We start from the raw sequence: 19,133 nt of genomic DNA, 5'->3' as shown, positions 1-19,133 counted from the left end.
TGAAAGCTGAAGTCACGGCTCACATGTGAAGCAGTCATGTGATCTTGTTGAACACAAATGCAGCCACGGCATCTTTAACATGATGTCATCAACAGTCTCATTTCACACTGTGCGCGGCACGAAAAGAGCAAGCCATCCTTATTCCAAAGCACCAGACTGAATGGCGGAAATATTCATTGTGAATTTTCAATTCCGTTTCAAGTTTGTTTTTCATCATCAAGGCTATTTTTTCCTCCAAATTCTCTCCCACACTCTCTGTGATCAGCCCTGTCATCTTATGCACTGACTGATGTGAGGAGTATGCTATGGAGGACTCCCCGAGCTTTCATACATCAAGGCTATTTCCGATAGGGACGATGCGGATGAAAGAAAATAACAACAGCCCTGTGTTCGGTATCAACTTATTATCACAGGCAGATGCTGAGGAGAACATATTTCCTTTTGTGAGCCCATTTAAAGATTTACTTAATATACAACCCCCAACCTTGCAAATTAGTAACTAAGGACAAAGCACTAACTAACTTGGAAATTGAAAAGTGATAGCAGGCAAAGAAATGGTAAAGAAAATCCATCACATTGTATTCGACTACAGCAGGTGGAGATAAACACTGTGCTATTGATTTTTTTTAAAGTGTTCTTAACATTAGAACAACAAATTCAGGCCTCCAGACTGCGACCAGTTTTTGAGACAGCATAAGCATTTTTTTACAAATGCTTGCGCATATGCAACCTGCTAATGTACAATTTCTTCTAGTTGTTATTTCATGTTAAAAAAACAAGTAGATTGCTAGCCCATTTATATTGTTTAATAAAATAATGTCATTATTTTACCATCAATAAATCAATTACGTAAGGAATAATTGACAACGGGCCACTGAATCATAAGAAAATAATGCACACCAAGGTGGTAATGCGGCACGACGTGAAGCGGAGTGCCGTTACACCGCAGGTGTGCATTATTTTCAAATAACTCAAAGGACCGGAGGCAATTATTCCGCTTATACCACGGTTACCACAAACAGTGCTCTGGTGCCTATTTTTAAGACATTTGAAAAGTTAGGTGTGCGGTTTACAGAAAAATAATCAACACCCATAGAACATTTCTCAGCCAATCAGAAAGCAGCATTCAACAGACCCGTGGCATAATTATATTTAGCTCAAGGGGGTTGTGATTCTTTGGTTTATAACTTCCTATTTTGAAAGCTTGATTAATTGTGCATAAAGATATATTTATAAAGAGTTATTTGGAGAAAAAATTTGAATAATTGCATTGCAGGCTGATTTGTAGTAAGATATGCCCCTAAAATTTAGCTTCAGAGGCTCCTAAAAAAATAAACCCTGACTTTGCTTTTGTGTGCTTTTTTGAAATTCAGTTGTCGCCATCTGAAAAGGCGCTTCATTTTTGTGATTTATTTATGAGGTTTTCCATAATTGGGGTAAAAGCACAACTGAGGTTCATAAATCACTCTTGGGTGAAATTAATCACATGCGTGTGCTAATCAATGTTATCCTGCTTCATCTCCTGTGAGCAAACACAGCAAACTGTGGGCCATTGTCATCTGTCAGGTGACAGATAGCTCTGATCTAATTATCATACAAAGCCAACTAAAAACATTTGCATACAAGCAAGACCCTTAAACTATTAAACACTGTCAAAGTGTGAAACTTATGATTGAAAAAGAGACTATTTTTTTCTTAAAGAACACATTTTAAATCTGTTTGTTGCACTGACAACTTGACAGGACAATTGCTATTTAAAATGTTTCTGAATACATTTAAGGATAATAAAGTCAGATAAACATTGAGTTATTATTAAGCAACAAAATGCATTTCACAATCAAATAGGCACTTTATTCTCAATCCAAATGTGAGGTGGCTTGTTATGAGATAATTTCAGTAAGTCAAAGGTCATATGGCCTAACTAGGTGGACTTTAGTACAACTGTGTAGAACAACACTTTGTTTAATAGATTACATGTATTCTCAACATTCTCATATGTAAAGGTAAGATAAAATACTTCTGTGTAATATATGTTTCTATAAACATCTTAAAAAAATGATCCTTGACTGTATACAGTACATACACACACACACACACACACACACACACACACACACACACACACACACACACACACACACACACACACACACACACACACACATATAAGCACAATCAAAGTCTCGAATTTTCCAGAATTTACGAATCTAGAAAGCAAATAAATAAATAAATCTTCATCCTTACATTTTTATCATTAACACATCAAATCCAACAGGTTTATGTTACATTTGGCCTACAAATCAATGCACAAGAAGAAAACTATATGAAACCTTACAACCAATATTTGCCAGATTGAGAGATATTACAGTGTGCCAAATCCAGCAATTTGCAGGATTTGAAACTGCATTACTGCAGAGACTTGAAAATCGAACATTATGGTACCAATATGATTATTTAATATCATAATTAAATCTAACTATAACCACAATAACAGTGCAATGTATTATTTTTCGTAATCAGAACACACAGCACTTTAATGAACGCATCCATAATTCTGCAGGTGCCAGAAACGACATATCCCACACAGAGCCACAACCTGTTCACAAGTGTGTATGCTACTCTTATGATTTCTTGTTTACCAAAAATTATGTAAATAGTAAATACAGCAACAGGGTTTAACAAAGCATGTAACCTCTAAAGAAATATAGTGCAAGTCATTTCTGGTAAAGAAAAACAGATGCTTTTGTAACTACATGCTGAAAAAACCCTACTTTTCAATGTCATACCTCTCAAGGACTTTCAAGATTCCAGATCTTAAAATGGAAAAACTACCCACGCAAAAAAGTAGTATTCTTAAGCATTTCTCTGTAGTAAACTATGGCAAATTTCTTAGATAGCAAAGTGTTATTAATCCTCACCATAGTAATTATTAAAGAATACTAGTAGGCTACTTACCGCAATTTATTAATTGACTATAGTTTACACTACAAAATGATACACATTAAACAAGTTACTATACTATGCTAACGTACAGTTTACAAAAGATGGGCCTAACGTCAGTGAAATAATTTTTTTTATTTTGTAGGTATACGTTAATTTTGCCGCTTACCTAAGCACACAGGCAGTTTATAGACAACTACACTAACGTTAGTGCAAACTTTGTACAAACAAATATTTTACACTATCTCGCCACATCCGAAATAAAAAATAAATATATAATAAACAAGTACCAAAACATCAATACGAGTACTACAGGCCTGTCTGGTTGGTTCATCATAACGAGCTTTATTAAACTAAAGTGCTCTTTAAAAACAGTGCCAACACACCTTTAACACAACAAAACATCCCTGGTTCATATCGCTTTGCTATTAAAATCACCCTTTACATGTTGCCTCGTAGTTTGAGAAAGTGCCCGGGCCAATTCTGACATCAACATCAATCCGCGCGCATCCTCGAAAGTCACCCTGCGACTGCACGGGTCAAATCACGCGGACGTATTCAAAGCTCATCTGCACATTTAAACGCAAAGCTAGTCAAGTTCACCTAACTTACCTCAGTGCAGGCGAGTAGAGGTTAGTCCTGCTTTGGATGCGTATCCTCTGAGCGCTGTGAAGACACTGTACTATAGTCTGCCTGTCCCTCACTCTCCTCAGCTCCGTCTCTCTTTCTTTCTTTCTCTCTCTCTCTCTCCTCCCCTGCGCGCAGCATCAGAGCGCGCTCTCGCTCACTGAAGGGGACAGTGGCGCTGATTGGCTGTCACTCGCAGCACGAGCCCGGTGACAGAGTGGGATCATCAACATTACCAAAGTAGTTTAAAAATTAAGCATATTTATGACATCGTCGTGCCTTTTCGGAGATTTGGGTCACTCCTATTAACTCTCGACTTTCGCTCTTTAGCTGCAGAGAAAGAAAAAGCGTAGGTCTTTAATTCCCCAGAAAAAATCTTTTTACTTTTTAGACAACTGGGTTGCCATATGTTGCACCCCACTTTGTCTACGTATACTTTGTCTTTAAATGTTTTGTTTAGGGAAGTATGCAAGTTGAACATATAGCCTACTGTAGGCTACTGTTGGATATTGAAAGTGACCGTTTTTTACTAGACCAGTGGTTCTCAAACTGGGGGCCCTGCGATGGTGCCAGGGGAGCCCCAGTTTAATTACATTTTATAAAATACATTAATTTAACATAAAATCTGGCTACTAACCAACAGCACTACAACTAGACGACTGTGATAATCACACACATAAGAATACAACTCCATGTTTACTATATAATTTAATTAATTTATTCAGTTAAAAATCACTTATTCCTCCAGTTTTTAATGAGATGTGTGTAATCTGCTTGTGAAAATCAAAATATTCAAATCAAACAATTTTTTTGGCCTTTAATATGGCATTTTAAGGTTGTCTATAAGCTACATGTGCTTTAAAACTATTACAAAAACGTGCATTTGGGGGCAATTAGTATTCAAAACGAATCATCAAATCTAGATTTTTTATGATGCAATTCAACACACTTTAAATTCTCATTAGATTTTCTGTCCAAACAAATATTCTCTAGAATCTTAAAGGAATAGTCCATTTTCTTAAAAGAAAAATCCAGATAATTTACTCACCACCATGTCATCCAAAATGTTGATGTTTTTCTTTGTTCAGTAGAGTAGAAATTATGTTTTTTGAGGAAAACATTGCAGGATTTTTCTCATTTTAATTGACTTTAATGGACACCAACAACTAACACTTAACTCAACACGTAACAGTTTTTTCAACGGAGTTTCAAAGGACTATAAACGATCCCAAACGAGGCATAAGGGTCTTATCTAGCGAAACGATTGTCATTTTTGACAAGAAAAATAAAAACCACAACTTTTCGTCTAGGTCTAGTCCACGACCTAACGTAAATGCGTAGTGACGTAGGGAGGTCACGTGTTACATATAAAAAATGCACATTTGCGGACCATTGTAAACAATAAACTGACACAAAGACATTAATTAGTATCAGTTGACATACAACAACGTCGGAACAGTCCTCTTTCAACACACTTGTAAACACTGGGGCGGAGTTTCGCGTTCGTGAGGTCACACTGACGCTTTTAAGACCGGAGGAATATGAGAAGTTGTAGTTTAAAAGTGCATATTTTTTATATTTCTTGTCAAAAATGACAATCGTTTCACTAGATAAGACACTTATGCCTCGTTTGGGATCGTTTAGAGTCCTTTGATACTCCGTTGAAAAAAACTGTTACGTGTTGAGTTAAGTATTAAGTGTCCATTAAAGTCCATTAAAATGAGAAAAATCCTGCAATGTTTTCCTAAAAAAACATTATTTCTTCTGGACTGAACAAAGAAAGACATCAACATTTTGGATGACATGGTGGTGAGTAAATTATCTGGATTTTTCTTTTAAGAAAATGGACTATTCCTTTAAGCGCCCCCCTCCAAAAAAAAAAAAAAAAAAATTGAGGAAGCTCTATTTGAAATCAGACACTTGTTTATACATTCACTACACTCTTAAAACGAATTTGTTAAAACAACACATGTTGTGTCTAGTTAAGGACAACAAGTTTAAGGTGTAGGCGTCCCTTTTATAACACATTTAAGGTGCACATCTCTGTGTTATTTTTGTAACAACACACTTTGTGTCGTTTTAACACATCTTGTGTTGTCCCTTTTATTTATTTGAACACAAAATCAACATAAAATGAGACATAATGTGTTAAATAGGATAACACAAAACAATGTGTAAAAAATGAACACATCCTTTCTTAGAGTCTTTACGGTAAAATTGCACTATATAGGATACGATTCAATGTAAATATTGTGGTAAATTAAGTCTGATATCCTATTGCTGCAGCACACTTCTGGGTATTTCGGGTCTGGGTCCAAATGCTCTCAGATGCCAAAAGCACACAACAAACACTATTAATAAAACTGCTGAAAATCATGATCCTAGCCTTTATCTCCATACCATTGTCGTGGCCCTGGAGAATGTAGTGTACAGAGTTCATAAAAAGGTTATTAATTATATGCAAATTGAGGTGCAGCGATAGTGTCTGACTGTGACTCATTAAGTTTTACTATTTCTATCTTTCGTATTCTGCTCTCACAAATGTGAGCTTTTCCTGACAAGGGATGGGAGAATTATTGATGCATTATTTCTGGTAAAAGAAACACCTGTGCAACTGTTTCCATCATAAAGGAAAATTGACCAGGGGAAGGTGTCAGGCCGCCTACACCAGCAGCATTTTCTGATTTCATTTTCATATTTTATTATGACTACGCTCTGCTTTTTTGCATTGAGTAGAGCTCCTCTCAAAGTTTCATCTAGGCCTGTCAATCATAACAGTGATAAAAGCAACTGCTTTGCTTACTCCCGTGTTAAATCTTCCACCAACCCTGGTGTTTATTTTTGTAATATATTCAGTAAATAAGTTAACAAGCATATATCTAGCATTCAAGCCCTTTCGTTATAGACAGCTAACCAAATTTATTAACCCTTGCTTTAAAGGTTTAGAATAACACTTGAACCCATAGGTTGGAAGTGATAACTAAAATAGTTAGCTGATGGATAAAGGTCGAGGGCTAATATCAAAACCTGCATACCATGCTTACTCATCACTCAGGCACCCTGTGAAACCTAGTCACACTTTAACAAAGAAACCCCCCTTTCCTGTTGACTCCAATAAGCCAGCCAAACAATGAAAATACCTATAGGCCTGATGATGCCTCATTAGTGAGCTGTTTAGTGGGGGTACAGAATAAGTTATTGTTTAGGGAGATTTACAACTTAGCATTTAGGAGCAATCGTGAATGATGTGAGATTGTTTTGAGGGTGAATGCCTATTGCTTTACTCACAAGACTATTTCACTTTATAAATGTTTTTCAAAAGAGTGATTAAAATCAAACTAAGATGACTTCACAGGAGAGATCATTTTCACCAAGAAAGTGACATGTGCCCTCACAGACATAACACTTAACACTGAAAACGGCTGGCGTTTACACACTCCAGCTGAATTGTAAATGATGAAATCCTGTCATGACCTAAATGTATTCTTTGACATGGCTGATGCGCATTGCACTAGACCGCTGACAAAGCAGAAAGACTTGCTCAAGTCAGCGTGAATAAATCTACGAACGCGTGTACAGTGTGTGCCAAAACTGTTCAAAAACGAGCATAAAAACCTTGAAATGGAAGAAGATAAGAAACGTAACCAAGTTAATGTAACCATGCATAAAGAATCACAATCGCATAGTGAGACATCTGTACATGCATTCGAGTGAAAGAAATTTGTCGTGAGGCATGAACGTAATTGCAAGACAGTCAATGTTTTATAGATGATGTTACAAACCCAATAATGATACTGAAAATTCTCATCTTTTTGGTCTCAGGCTAGCGCAGAGTACTGCAGTAATTCGAAGATGAGTATAAATGTGGTGATGAAGGAGTGGCAGACAGCAGCACATATGCTTTATGTTAACAGCCAATCACTCAGCAGATGTTTATGTTTATCTTGTATTAAGCTCTATCTAATCTAGCATGCCTTAGTGTAGACACATACTCTCCGTCATACGCAAAGTATGAAAATTGCTTTAATACTATAAAAGGTGATCGAAAAGAAGGTGAGTTTTATCCAAACCCGTGTGTTTAGAAGATATAAAAACCTAAGTGGTATAAGAAAGAAAGTCTGTTGTTTCCTTTTCTAATCCAGGTCTGCCAATATGAATATTTTAAAGGATTTCACTAAGGGCTTATAGGACAGCAAACGATAATCCGCTTTAAATCAGTAACAGCATATTGGCTCAGGCTTATACCTTATACCACCCAAGACAGAGTCAAGGAGCAATTGGCGCAATGTAAAATAATAAGCAGCCCAGATATGTCATGCAATGCCATTTTAAAGTAAAATGTGCGCATGGAAAAAAAACACCCCAGCAGTTTGTATAACACACGTAATTAGGGTTATGACTTCCTGTCACGTATGAGTCTTCGCAGCTCCATATTTCCAAATGCAAAAGTCAGAATTTCTTTAATGAATGGGAAAACTTCAAGAGCGTCTTATTTGCATGTCTCGTAAGGCTGGTGCGTTAAGAGATGAGCAGTAGAGTATCCATTCCCTAAGGATCCGAATGTTAGTCATCGCGGCCTAAGAGAGCAGTCCCGGGTGCTCATGCTGAGCATGGAAAATCGCAGGGGTCGACCCGTCTCCACCGCTGGAATGTGATTTCCACCCTCAGCAAGAGAGCAGATCCCAAGACCCAGGGCAACATCACTACAGCAGGGGGAGAAATTTATTAGACGTGCTACTCAATAGAGTTTGTCATGTTGCATTTATAGGACTACTGTCATGAGGAAACAAGAGCAAAAGAGACAAACACTAGCCTCCAAGAAGGACGTTTAAAATGTGTGCATGTGCGGTTTTTAAGATTGGAATAAACACAAATATGCATACAAAATTAAATAATGCAACACAAACTGTCACAGAACTAAATGCATTGCTTTTAGTTTAAATAACAATTGCAAAATTATGTTACTACTAGTGATGTCAGTTGCACTAATTTAATGATCACTTAAAATGTAGTAAATTTGCGAGTAGTAGCAATTACTCTTCACTGTCTTGCAGTGATGAATGTGTTAAAGGCTGGCACCATGCTGACAAGTGCTATAAAAGCTTTTGAAAAGAAAATTAACCAACAATTATTTTAGCGTTTTGAATTAGATTTTTGAATTAATCTAATCATGTTTATATTCTGAATAGAAACCTCGTGTGGGTTGAGGAAATTTCTATTTCAAGGGCAAAGGCATTCAAATCAACCGTTAATTGGTAAAATGAGCTGTTTGGTGTGAAATATATATAACCATAAATTGTTGCAGATTTCATTGTGTTTAAACCAGTCCATTTCCAAATGTCCATTCTTAATATCCCTCGCAGTGCACAGAGCTAGGGATTAATCCGCCCCCCTCGCCGTCCCAGATGGACAGAGCCTGTTCGCTGTTATTAAATCCCTAAGTGTGTGTTGTGTTCTCATCATCAACACATTTCACAGCCCCGTCCTTAACAACTAACACATCGCTATGAAATACATTCTGAATATTCCACATAAACAAATAGAAAGCAATGCATGCTCAGCACATTTGCTGCATGTAAGGTCCAGATTTGTGGGTCCTGATGATCCACTCAAAAATCTGAGGTTGGGCCACTAATCTAGCTGCGTTACTCTTTGCCAAGGGATTACAGAGTGACAGTTTCAAGAGGAAGGAAAGATGTAATGCCCTGCTTAAGCCCCCGGTCCAATTAAAAGCCAAATTGTGCTGTGACATCAACACAAGCGCTGCTTCACAGTTGCTAAACATTTCATAAAGTTGATGCATTTTCTAAATGCAAATCAGGATATTTCTGTCCCGTCCCTCAGGAAAATCACTTTTCACACTTGTGCGGTTCCGGCTGTCTGAAGACTACCCTTAAGCACTTGCCATTTTTAAAGCTTTAAAGGCTGTTCAGTCGATTAATCCAAGAGGTATGCTTAAATCCATCTTCAAATTAACAAGGCAAAAATGAGAAAATCTTTAGCAAGAGTACGGCCCGTTAAAAGATCCTTTCAGGTGTTGACGGTTTACAAAGCCGTGGAGTGTAATCCTCTTTTTTTGAAGTGTCCCACAATCTGCCTTGTCTAAGTGGCAGGGACCAAGCCTAGAATATAAAAGAACCATGATAACCAACAGAGCCTTTGTCTTGATAGAGATGGAAATAATGAGAGGATTAGACAAAAATACTTTTCAGGTAAAAGAAATGACAGGGTTACCAAAAAAAAAAAGGAAATGCAGAAAATCAATAGTCTTTCATTTCAGGTTGTTCCTTTAAAAAGAGGTAGAAGGCTACAGGAAATGGCATGAATTCGTGAGTTACTGCTTTATTTTCAAACTGAGAAAGTCCCACAGGGAGCACAAAATAACTTCAGTCTACGGTAATTAACTTTGGTGCAACCTTTGGTTGGAGAGAGCACTCGACCCCGCAATTCTTTCGCCACAGCACTTCATACAAACTGCCTCCCACTAGACCTGCAGCCGTGAAGCTATAGAAACTAACCACACTGCGCTGTGCAATTTGTTGGACATTTCTCATATTTAAAACACATTTCAGACCAACAAAGATGAGCATCAGCTGAATGTTAGATGAAAGCTCTTAAAAGGTACAGTAGCATTAACATAATGAAAATGCTCCACACTAATTTTAATTAATTTACTTCCTTTCCCGGAATGTAAAGCAGCTGTATTTGGCACACACTGCATCACTGAAGGACAGGCAGAGAGATGCCTGAGTGTTTTAGTATTTAGAGTCACACTTTGTTCTCTCAGCGTACTTCAAGGGCCATGTTTAGTTTTCATTATCATTAACCTGGATATAGGAAGAGTTTGGTTCCAAAATGCCATTAAAAAAAAAAAAACAAGTTACCACAAAAATCAGTATTGTATCAGGTAAAAAGTAAATTCTTAATTTTACGCAAAATCTGATAACCAGAGTGTTATTCTGTCATCTTTTCTCCCTTTTTCCCAAAACGTGATAAACGCCACTCCTCCTTTTCTGCAGAATGCAATAAATCCGCTCAACAAATCACAGCGCACCAATTCACGCAATGTAAACAACAATAGCGCCGCGTTGAATACACATGGAATCCTAGTTTTCCTCATCTACTTTGTACTTTGTGATAAACAAACAAAAAAAATACTCTTGATGACAGTGGTAAACCTGTAGTGGTTTTCTGTGGCGGGGAAGAAACGTAAGCCACTTGGGCGATGGAAAAATTCTCACAGGACAGCATCAAGCTTCTGTCATGCTAACACACTGACCCCAGGGGATCTTGTGAAAAACGTTCCATTATTTTACTCAGTCAACGAAAATCGAGCAGGACCAAAACATTTTACAGCTAATCGCTGTCAAAAAAGTTTAGCGACAACGTCCCAAGAATGACAGCAGCAATGACAGTGTTATTAATATGACAAAGTAAGTGTTTTAGTTAATGCCATTAATGTTTATTTTTTAATCAGTGTATACAACTAGTCAACTAAATGAATATAACATGGAAAATATGAATGCACATTAATATATTGGTTCAATAGATTTATAGCATTTTGAAAAAAAAACTTGTAATGGCTTTATTGCATTTTGCTGAAAAAAACAGTTTTTATAATAAATCTTTGAAAATCAAATTATGGATTTAAATTTTTATGTTATTTTAACCTAAAGATCCTATGTGAAAGTTTGTAACAGAAAATCATCCTATCACTTCTTGGTATAGACGGTTTCAGCAGTAACAACATAAACAAGCGGGTGTCGTGGTCTGCACGTAAGTTCCGGTAAACTCGCTAAGAATAAATAACAACAAAGTTCTTTAAACGTAGTTTATTTATATAACAAGCAAAAAACCACACATAGATTACCTAGGAAACCAAAACATTTGTTATTTTCGACGAGGCATTTGTTCAAGAGATCAGTTTAGCAACTAGTCAGACCATTAAATAAAACGAAACCGGAAGTAAAGTTCAGATCCAGACGTGTATCGTGTCAGCGCACTTGCGGCCGATGAAACCGTCTATTGAAAACACATTTTTACCCAACTTGGACTTTAAGTTCCATATATTAACAAAACTTGCTGTTTGTATAGTTGGCAAAGTATCAGATCGGATACCTTATTCCATACCAATACTTACCCATATGCTGCTAAACCCACATGACCTACAAGAAGCATAAATGAGACGTCATTTACTTTCATTATAAAGAAAAGAGCAAACAAAGTTTTCATTTTTGGGTAAACTATCACTAAATACCAAATTACAAGATCATAGCAGATATCTTTAGTCAACCACCCAACACAATTTCATGAACTCTGTACCGAAAAAATACTGTATGTGTAAATGCTACTTGCTGTATGTGGAAACTTTTCTATGAGAGATCATATTGGATTATATTTGTTGCCTACTTATGAGTGCATGTTTTTATTGTCACTTTAGAATGGTGTTTTATTACAAAGGTTGAATTGTGTTCGAAAGATTTCTTCTTAGATTGGTGCCAAGCCAAACATTTTACAAGTGAGCCCTAGTTTAGCACCTGTTGCTGAGAAACAACAGGGTTGCCAATCATGTGCCAAACCCCCCACCCCCTTAAAAGACAATTCTGAAAGAGTTTGAGAGGGGAGGGGTTAAAAAATTAAACAACCAGAAGGTATAAAGTCAAGTCACACAACAGTTTTGTACTTAAAAAGGCAAATATCTTTAAGAGGCTTTCATGTAACAAAACAATGTTTTCTTTCTATCCAGTTCATATTTGAACCGCTATGCACGTTCCTTAGGATTTAGGACTGGATTTAATGGGATTACAAGTTTTCTTAGACCCACTAATCATGCTGCACATACACAAGGGCACACATTTTATCATTGGACTTTTGCTCTGGTGACAAGTGTTGATGCTCTCTTTTTCACCTTAAAATAGAAAGTTTCTGTTTACCAGGACGAGACAGGCTGATTAATCTTCTGTAATGTGGTTCAGGAAAGACAGAGAAAGATTCTCTTGTCTCCCTCCACCTGCATGTGTAGATATGGAGGGAGGGAGACAGGCTGTGTCTGATGTCCACTATTATCAGTTGTGGAGTACTGATGCCTGTACACTTTTGTTCTCTGACAGGTGATTAGCATTGTTTCACTTATCTTCGGTTGATGACTGAACAATGGGGCACTAAAATGGATAAGATAGATGATACATGGTTAAGGCCACGGGGGGCTACATTTCCTATCTGAATGTAAGCTACATTTGCCTGCTGTTTGAGTTGTGGTTAAAAAATAACTTTCCAGAATGACCAAAAACATGACCATGAAATGTTCAACTTTTAGCAGTCATTTTTGGCAACAACAACAAAATCACGATGTGGGCAGAATCATTAGTATTTAATGTTAGCTGAAGATGATTGAAAAAGAGAGAAACAACTATTACATTCAGACTCAATTCCATGTTGCAAACCTCAGGGTGTTCTTCAGTTAGACTTGGTATGCACATTCACACCAAATAAACCTTTAACTCAAATAAAACTCTAACTTTAGCCTACAAATGGAAATATCAAGCAGCAGATCTTTGACATGATGTGTCTGTGAGTAATTCGATGGAGCAAGTTTAATTCAGCTGGCCCTAGTAGATCTAAGCCGGGTTTGCTGGCCAATCACCAACAGCATCAAAAATGGAGTCTGCACTTTCAAGGAGCTTCAAAAAGAAGGTTCAATGAGAGTGCGCTTTAATCTGCCAGATCTCTTAGGAAACTGTTTGTCAGGAGAGAAGCTTTATTGATGTTAATTTTATGGTCAATATTTCACATCAGTCAGCCGGTGAAAATAACAAGAATCATGTCTTGTTTCGTGGAAGAGGAATCGTTTTAAAATAAGACTATTGTTGTTTTTGATATTATTAATGCTACCATGCTCATATAACGCCATTCTAGGAAATGAGGAGATATTCATTTTACAGTAACATTCACTGAATTTACACTGAAATGTACTGTTTGCAAGTCCCTGGGAATCGAATGCTAGTGCCACATATTAGCAGCTAACCATCTTTATATTGTATACAATAATTGCAACATGCACCCTAAAAAATACTGGGTTATTTTCAACCCAGTCAAAAGGGGATGAGCTCAGTCCCTTGGGTTGTAATTTAACCTATGCTGGGTTGTTTCAAGATCCGTATCTTTAAGAGCAACGTGTTGAGCATCCTTTCGTATGGGCAGAGTGCTGGAAGACCATTGTTACCATTGAACGCAAGCTCAAAGTTTTCCAAACCAAGTGCCTGCGACGGATCATGAGGATCTTCTGGCCTAGCATGATTTCAAATGAGGAACTCCGGCACAGATCTGGCACAAACACCATCGCTGAGTCCATAGCAACACATCGATGGAGATGGCTTGGCTACGTCTGCAGAATGCCCCTATCTCACTACCAAGGGTGGCACTGAGATGGAATCCACAGGAAAAAGGAAACGGGGTAGACCTGGCGTCGAACCATGGAGCGAGAACTCAAGTTTAAAGGCCTCATCCTGCGGACCAATCCCGCACCAGCAACCGACAGAATAAAACAGAGTTCCCTTGCTGTCGCCTCAAACACCAGACGGCGCAAAGAGGATTAAATTTAATTTAGTTATTTCAATCCAAAATTTTGGGTTGTTTTAACACATTGTTGGGTTAAAAATGACCCATTATTTTATAGAATGTAGATAATAGCAAGACGGCACAGTTATATTACTTTGGCTACATCATCCGAAAGCTGCATTTGAAGGCCAATGATGACACCACAGCATGACGAATTTTAAAAAGGTCACCACTTATTCATGTAGGTAGAACTTGGTCTTTTTAGCAAAATAAAGGGGATGCAAATATGGCTGGCAAGTGGGGAGACTTCTCTTAAAGCGATAGTTTGGGCCAGTGACTTCTTTTTTCGATGGGCGCACGATGCAATTTCGTCACAACATGTATGTAGGTTCATAATTTCAAAATATGTGTTCTGCGCATCGAGTGAATCTATGTGCATTACGTGTCTTGTCAAAATAAGTGCCTGCTGCAGATGCATCTAAAGGGTTTATGATAAAAGAGACGCTCGCGTTTGCCAGATACTTGCATAATCTTATGCATAATCAGAGTTTACTGTTAAGGGAGTGTCTTGCGGTTTTGACGCGTGTGCAGCAGGCACTTATTTGACAAAACACGTGATGCACATGGTTCACATGATGCAATAAACACATATTTTGAAAAGACGAGCAACACATATTTTGAATTTGCGCCTCTCGGAAGAGCAGTCACGAGCCGCCACTGATATTCATCTATTATAAAGATTGGAAGAGCTAGGACATTTCCAAAAATATCTGAATATGTGTTTGTATGAAAAAAAGGATGGACATATGTAACTCGGGTGAATAAATCATGGGATAATTTTTGGCCAAACTACCCCTTTAAAGGGGTTTTAACAGTAAAATGTAAAGTATGATCTCAAAGCATTTAGTCACTTAAGCGAACTTATTGTTTTGACTGCATTAGCAGCAATCTTAGATATTATTTCATAATAATGTCTACCTTGCTATCAATACAGAACAAGCCCCCTTATGGTGAACGGCGAGCGTGTACATCGAGTGAGCATATATCCCAAATTAAAGCATGACCCACTCTCTATTTTTAGAATAGATTCTTCAAAGTCTCCTGGATAATATTGTGTTCCAGATCAATTTAGTGAGAAAAATGAACAGCATCACAGAAGTGAAGCAAAACAATGCTAGTTCTTTGAGTGACTCCGAACACTCTGCAGCCCAATAATGAAGTGTGAAATTGAACTGTCAGTACTCTGTGATTGTGTGTCTTCTCTTGCCAGAGGGATCACATTGGAGCTGATAAAGTTCCACACAATGCAGGTTCTGACACATGGTCGCGGAGAACATGTCCTCCTAACCTCTACTTATCTTCTTGTCATTTTTGGAGTTACAGTTGCAACAACCGACACAGATCTGCTGTCATATCAGATGTACTAAAAGGGGCGATGATACAATGATATGTGAAACCACTCAGGAGCTACAGTACATGCTAAATGGTGTGTTGAATTGATTTTTTTCTCTTATTCCCTCTTTTAAGCTTACAGTCACCACAGTGGCATAATGGCTGAAACAAGTTGTTGCCACTGGATGTTGCATGGGCTGATGAATGCAGTGTTTACCATCTTCTCTTACCGTATAGACAAAAACAGCTTGGACATCTGTTACTGTAGATCGGTGGTTTTCAACTTGCTAAGCTAATTGATTTCTATGTTAACAAGCTGATGATTTCAGTCATGTGTGATAAATGAGATGTACAACTTATGCATTGCTGTGGAATTGAGAGCCATGGTGCTACAGTACTGTAGATAATCCATGCAAATAAAAGACAGTCATACAGGTTTGAAAGTATATGAACTATAAGTAAATCCTGACAGAAGTGTATTTTTTGATGAGCATACATGCTTAAAGTTCACATCTCATTTTTCAAACTTTAGTTTGTAAGTAATGTTGCTGTTAGAGCATAAATAATACCTGCAAAATAATAAAGCTCAAAGTTCACTGCCAGGCGATATATTTTCTCTAAAGGACAAGTTCGTTATTTTACACTTAAAACCCTGTTTTCAGATTGTTTATGATGAAATAGTACGGTTTTGACTGAAATTTGGACATATGATGCTGTCCCGAGAATTTTCGGGTGTTTGTTCTATCACCTCCCACCTCTATAATGGGTGTATAGGTGCACTGGAACAATCCTTCCTAAAATGCATTAAACTTTTTTTTACAAAGACGTGAAACTCACCAAGTGGTCAGGGGTGTTCACTGATATGCTCACACAAAAATCGCTGCAAAATACGCATTCCAACAGTTGTTTTATCATTCGTTGTAAACTTGTAGACCTATTTTTCCAAACGCCTCACACCCGTAAATTCTTACGTTGAGAGCTTGAATAATAAACACTCCAGCCCAGTTGGTGGCGATAATCTGACTTTGCCAAATGCAAGAATAGAAACAACGTTCTCGGCGTAGAGTAATATCGTACCTCACAGCACATCTAATACAAGTCCATAGAGTTGGACAAAAACTAGGATAAAACCTGTTGGAAAGCATCTTTTGCAGCGATTTTTGTGTGAGCATTTCAGTGAACACCCCTGACCACTTAGTGAGTTTTACGTCTTTGTAAAATGTACGTTTTAGGAAGGCATTTTTCAGTGCACCTATACACCCATTGTAGAAGTGGGAGGTGATAGAACAAACACCCGAAAATTCTCGGGTCAGCATTCTATGTCCAAATTTCAGTCAAAACCGTTCTGTTTCATCATAAACAGGGCTTTAAGTGTAAAATACCGAACTTGTCCTTTAACAGAATTCCCCTTTCAAAGCCTACAGCGAATGGCTGGCTTGGACTACAGCCCTCTACTTCCTGGTTGAATGACGTCAATATAAGAGTTTTTACTAAACTCCGCCCACAGGGATACGTCAGTCGCCAGCTAAGCTCAAACAGCTCTGCTAAGCTAAGCTGCTGTCCAGTTACAACACACTTAACAAACTACAAAATCAGAACTTGTTACGTATTTCTGAAGGAGAACAATGAAGACATCAGCCCGTTTTTAGGACAGTGAAAACAGCGGTATAGAGGTAAGTAAATTGTGTGAAAAATACCACATTTTTTGTTACACGTGAAACATGAACACACATTACATTGTGCTCTGTAAACACAATCAAAGCTTCAAAAACACAGGAAGAATGAGACCTTAAAAGAGTTGAACCTTGCAATAATTTTGTTGTGGGTGAAAGAAAAATACCCATTTTAGCTGACAGATTGTTTTTAGCTGCTCCAAATTACGTATCATTCTATAGGTTTGTGAGTTATATATATTTATCAAGAACATATCGAATACACAATGAAGAGAAACTGACCTACATGCAAGAAAGGTGGGAGAGAGTGAAAGACTTTCTTCTCTGCGCTCTCACCTGCCTGATCTCATTGTTCCAGTCATGCACATTATGGCATTATCCACAGTATATGCACCAGCGGTCCGGCACATAGGTGTGGTCCGTCCTCCTCTACCCAAGAAAACAGCCCGGCGTGGGGATTGTGGTTCACAAAGTCAATTTCCTCCCACAACCCGGTTAGGCCTGGTATCAATTTTGAAGGAGAAAATAAGTAGAATTGATCATGGCTGTTCGGAGGAAGGAAGTAGAGAGCGAGGGATATTGGAGCGAACAAGCCAGAGTTGTAGACAACCTGTCTCAACCCAAACCATTACTGTCTTTACACAAGTGGTATACGAAGATACATTCTGTCGAGGATGTCAGCTGTCTCTTGGCGTTTAGTGGAGACAGATATGCACACAAACATGGGTGTTTGGCTCAGGGGTCTCAGAAAGGTATTAGGATAAAATGAATTCTGCCGCTCACTCCAGCTCTAAATTGACTATGACATTTAAAACGCTGCATGAGACAAGACATTTGCATTAATAAGCAGTGCGAGATCCCAGGTGGAGGGTTCCCTATGGAATGGTACTCATTTGCACCCCTTTTCCAGGGTATCTGAGGTCTGGCTGCTTTATTGACACGCTGTTGTTTTCACGTCAGCTTCACCTATAATTTTAGCACTCTGTACTATGATTCAAACAGGTTTTAGACCCTTTTAGATTGCTGACTGTAACAGCCTCATTATTATTCATAGGCAGACAGATAGACAGGCAGGTCTAATAATTATTATATACTTCTTTTTTAAGTTTGAATTTAGTCACGATCTTACTTAGCCAATATTAAATACATCAAGGTTATAATGTTCTTTACATTATTTAGGATGTAGAAAACAGTAAAAAAACAAATAATGACTTCAGCTAAGTTTGTTTACATATTCATTATATTTCATCCAAAGTATGTTTAGGGATACAGGATACAATCTCCAGCTATCAGGAAGCGTAAGTATAGCACCCCTACTTTCTCATCACGTCTTTACTGAGACAGCTGGTTACCCTAAACTGCTTATTCTCAGCACATGATCCTCTCTCGCATCTGTCAATTCATTTCCTCAAGGTTGCTATCCATACTTTCAGACCATGTCAGTTACAAAACTGTTTCACCTCCCATGCCGCATTCAAACCTTCATAATTAAGCTCTTGAGGTCCAGAGCCTGAATGCAAGCACTGAACACATGGAAAGAAAATGGAAAGGTTTTTGCTTAATGAGAAGCTGTAGCTTTGATCAGGTGGAATATGAGCGAGACTTATAAAAGCCGTCTGAACCACTCACTGGACATTTGAGCAAAATGGCAGCCATCAGTCCATAAGGTTGAGAGGCATGTCAGCTGCTTTGTGCATCTATATGCATGTGTTAAGGTGCATCTCCGCATGGCTGAGATATTCTGAACATGAGCACAACATTGTTTGTGCACAATGCAAAATTTAAAGCCGGTTTGGGAAATGTTGGGGAAATGTGCATCAGGATTTTTTTTGCCCCTGCCCTGGATTTGATGCCATCCCTCTGCAGGAAACATCTGGCGCGTGATGTTAGATTTATCGTGGGAACAATAATTAAATGCATCACAGATGACCTTATCAGTGGAGT

The 19,133-nt window shown here is 37.9% G+C and overlaps 1 protein-coding gene across 2 annotated transcripts in view; it reads right to left on the bottom strand.

Annotated features, from left to right (window-relative positions):
• cdh6 (cadherin 6) overlaps positions 1–19,133 on the bottom strand; it is a 208,701-nt gene that overhangs the window by 29,353 nt on the left and 160,215 nt on the right. Inside the window, exon 1 of one of the 2 annotated variants that reach the window (XM_055202072.2) lies at positions 3,553–3,704. The exons of the other annotated variant lie outside the window; for it this stretch is intronic. The gene's annotated coding sequence lies outside the window, so the exon portion shown is untranslated. Of the gene's footprint in view, positions 1–3,552; positions 3,705–19,133 lie in introns of those variants that run through there. 2 annotated transcript variants of the gene reach the window in all.

Source organism: Misgurnus anguillicaudatus, chromosome 2 (assembly GCF_027580225.2).
Source record: "Misgurnus anguillicaudatus chromosome 2, ASM2758022v2, whole genome shotgun sequence".
NCBI classification, from domain to species: Eukaryota; Metazoa; Chordata; class Actinopteri; order Cypriniformes; family Cobitidae; genus Misgurnus; species Misgurnus anguillicaudatus.
The sequence above is the reverse complement of the archived record's forward strand: the minus strand, read 5'-3'. Positions and strand labels throughout refer to the sequence as shown.